This window comes from Arachis duranensis, chromosome 1, assembly GCF_000817695.3.
Source record: "Arachis duranensis cultivar V14167 chromosome 1, aradu.V14167.gnm2.J7QH, whole genome shotgun sequence".
Lineage (NCBI taxonomy): Eukaryota > Viridiplantae > Streptophyta > Magnoliopsida > Fabales > Fabaceae > Arachis > Arachis duranensis.
In genome coordinates this window covers 20,980,215-20,983,964 of record NC_029772.3, presented here as the reverse complement: position 1 = coordinate 20,983,964, position 3,750 = coordinate 20,980,215, and positions in this window count along the sequence as shown.

Sequence of the window (3,750 nt, the reverse complement as noted above, 5' to 3'; positions counted from 1 at the left end):
GCCACCGTCGAAGCTGGGTTCGTCACCGCCGTTGGAGCACGCGTCACCATCGTACCCGCCACTGTCACCGAGAGGAAGCCCATTGTCGTCGGATCTGTCGCCATCGCCATGCACGCAATTTTCAGGAGAGGAGCAGAACGCGATGGAGGGGAGGACACTCATCGCCACCACCGTTGGGTCCCGTCGCCGTCAGATCCGTCATTGCTACTGCATCGTCATCGATGAAGCTTCTGTCGGCATCGCCGGAGCTTCCCCCCGTCGTTTTCGCCGCTGGAGCCCCTGTCTTCTTGGAAGCGTTTTTGTTCTCAAAACCCTTGAAATCATTATTCTGTTCTAAGTTGTTAAAAGTTTTGAGGCTTTGGTGACGTAGGACTGAGTTTCGGTTCTTGCATGCTGAGTTTTATGATTGTTGCATGTGACATTAAGCTGCTGCGTTGTCACCGGAGCTGTCGCTGCTCCATTCTCTCGCTTATTCGTAAGTACGGTAAGTAATTTCTTGTTCTGAACCCTTTTAGTTGTTGTTCTGTTATATATTACTAAGGTTCTTGCAACGTTAATATCTCAGAGTCGAGTTTCTATTGTGAGTGATGCTTTTGTGGCTGTTGCTGCTATGAAAAATAGTCGGATTCGATGCCGTTGATTGCGGGCCGAGAAAAAAGGGTTTTTAGACACATTTGGTTTTGTAGTTTTGACTATTTGAGGTAGGAGTTTTATTTAAAATTTATTTTATATTATGAAATTATTATAAATATATGATAAAAAATTAATTTAGAAATCTAATTCGAATGTTTATAATGAAAAGTGGATTTATATTGGAATTTGGAGTTATATATTGAGAAATAGCTTTGTTTTGGAAATCTGATTTATACATATATTTATATTGAGAAATGATTTAGTTTAAAACTATTGAGAAGGATTGAGAAATGTGGTTTTGATGGAACCCGTAAAAGTGGTAAAAGTTTAGGTTTTAGAAGAGGTGTTGCCAAAATTTTTATAAATATTTTAAGTAACATTTAATAATGAGAATAAACTTGTTTTGAGTTTGATTAATTATGAAAAGAATTATGCTTTTGGGCGCTTTAGGTGAAAAATGAAGTGTTAAAAATGAGTATTTAAAAATAAACAATTTGAGTTTTTGAGAAAAACTTTTGAACTTGAAAAGAAGTTGAAGTTGATTTATTTGGAAAGGAATAAAAATGAAATGAATTTTGAGACTTTTGAAATGTCTTAAACTTAAAAGTAAAGTTGGAAATTATTTTGGGAAACTTGGTTAAATCAAAAGTGGGTTTATTTGATTGATTCTTAAGGAGTTATGATTTAAGTATTTTAATAAAATTAAAGTAATGAGTTCAGATAATTTTGTTAATTTGAGAAATTAATTTTATAATTTATCTTATTTAATTTTGAGATGATGGTTAGAGATCGTGGAGATACTTTAAATTGATTTTGATTCATAAAAAAGTTTTGTAGGTTTGGTTAAAAAGATGAAATTGGTTGTTGCTCTCCTAAGGTTTAGAGACCTCGTTATTGGAATTAATTAATAAATCTTGATTTAAAATACTTAAGTGATTAATGCAAAAAAATGATTTATGCCATTTGAATTAGTATTGTAATTGGTAAACATAATGATTTTGAATCTTCTGAAAGAAATTTAGACTGGAAGTAATTTCGGTTTTAAAAGAAAATGATTTGAGCAAAAATTATTCTTGACGTGATATAAATTAAATATATATTATTATTGAAAGTGAATGGGTTAAGAATGATTTTAAATCGGAATGAAGATGAGTATAAAATTTTATTTTGAGTTGAGTATGAATTTAAATTTAATTGAGATTGAAAAGTGCGTCGAATACTATATCTCAAGAGTGTGCGTAGTCACTATATTCCATTTGTATATGTCAAAAGCGCGACTCCAATGAGATAGTGGAAGGAGATGATCCCATTCTTTATTCCTTCTGAAAATGTAAGATCGCCTCCAGAGAGACGATGAAAGGTTAGGATCCCCTTCCTGATTCTTCCTGGATATGTATAACAACTCGAACAAGGTTGTTTGGTTAGTCTCGCTTGTTCATGGTTCTCTCTGTTTTTGCAAGGTGGTAGGACATTAATCCCTGGATCCGTATGGCACGGCCTCACAGAGGAAGGTGGTAGGGTACTTTTCTTGGATTTATCTCTGTTGATGTTTGTCTCCAGAAAAAGGTGGTAAGACACTAAATCCTGGATTATATACCTCCTGGGAATGTGCAATCAGAGAGACAATATCCGAGTTAGCCACCGGATGTGTCAGGTTCTGACAATGTAACTGACATATGAGCTCACGGCCATTAAGACAGGCATACATCTTGTACATCTATATGACATTGTTTGGGTGCGCATATTATATACTTGGTTTGCTTATATAAATAATTTTGTTTACTACTAATTGCTATACTTAATGTAATTGCTATTGATTGTGTTTGAACTTCATTACTTGTGATTGTGACTGATTGGTTGGATTGTGGTGAGTTGGGTACTGATTGAGTTGCTTAGGTCAGAGGCCATGATTGATTATGCATGTGATGGGCTGGAAGTCGTGATTGGTTTGTGTTTAAAGTTTAGCAAAGTATGAAAAATCAAGTTGGTTCAACATAGACTTAATAAACCTATGCTTGGAACAGGTTAGTTATTTATACAATTTAGGTAACTTTTAAGATTTTTATAAGAAAAATATGAGTTTTGGATAATCAATTAATGGTTTTTCAAAAAGGTTTGGATTTTGAATGATTAACTGTTGATTTTCAAAAAGGATTCATAAGACGAGCAATGAGTACTAAAGTTGAAAACAGTTTTCTTTTTAAATATCTTCTTATGACAATTCTAAAACTCTTTTGTTGCGACTATGTGATTAAATTTTTATCTATTTACAGACTTCTCTTTTCAAAAAATAAAAGAAAAAAATACTTATGAAAACATCTTTGCATTTTTTCTTATATATATATATACTTACGTTTTAAAAGAAAAAAAAGTATTTTTAGTTTTTTTAAAAAAATAGAAATACGGTTTTGAATTAAAAATTTTTATTTTTTTATTATGCGTATAGAAATCGATATAATATTCTCGCTACTAAAATAGCGTAGTAAAAAACGTAATATTCTAATTAATAGTAATGATATTATCATGATAGTATATTTGGGCTACCTAGCTAACAACAAATAATTAAATAAATGAATAGGTGTTGCAAATAATAATTATTCCCGCCTACTATAGGTTGGTCATGCACTGCTGCACTAAGCTGTTTCTTCATCAATTCATGTCATTTAAAAGCTAGTGACTTACCGTTGTTTTAAATTTATCCGAAGCATTAATTAACCTAACAAATTTAATAAAGTTGTTTTATTTTTTACTTTGAGCTAGGGTTTGGCTACAGTTGGACCAATTGAGACATGGGAGCTAAAGAATAAGTAATAATCTATTAAGAATTTAGCTATCTTATAGCTAGCTTGAGTACACTTTAAAAAATTAACAATAATTTTTTTTAATTTTTAAAACGTTTAATATATTAAAAATATAAAAGAATTTATCTTTAACTTTAATAATTTTTAATAAAACATTTTTTCCAATACTCTTAAAATATAATCTTATAGCATACCTTAACACAACTCATCTACTAATAATTGAAAAATCACATAATAAAGATGTTATTTTTCAGAGAATATTTTAAGATAATTTATAACGTTTAGAGAAAATATAATTTATAAATTTTTTAATTTT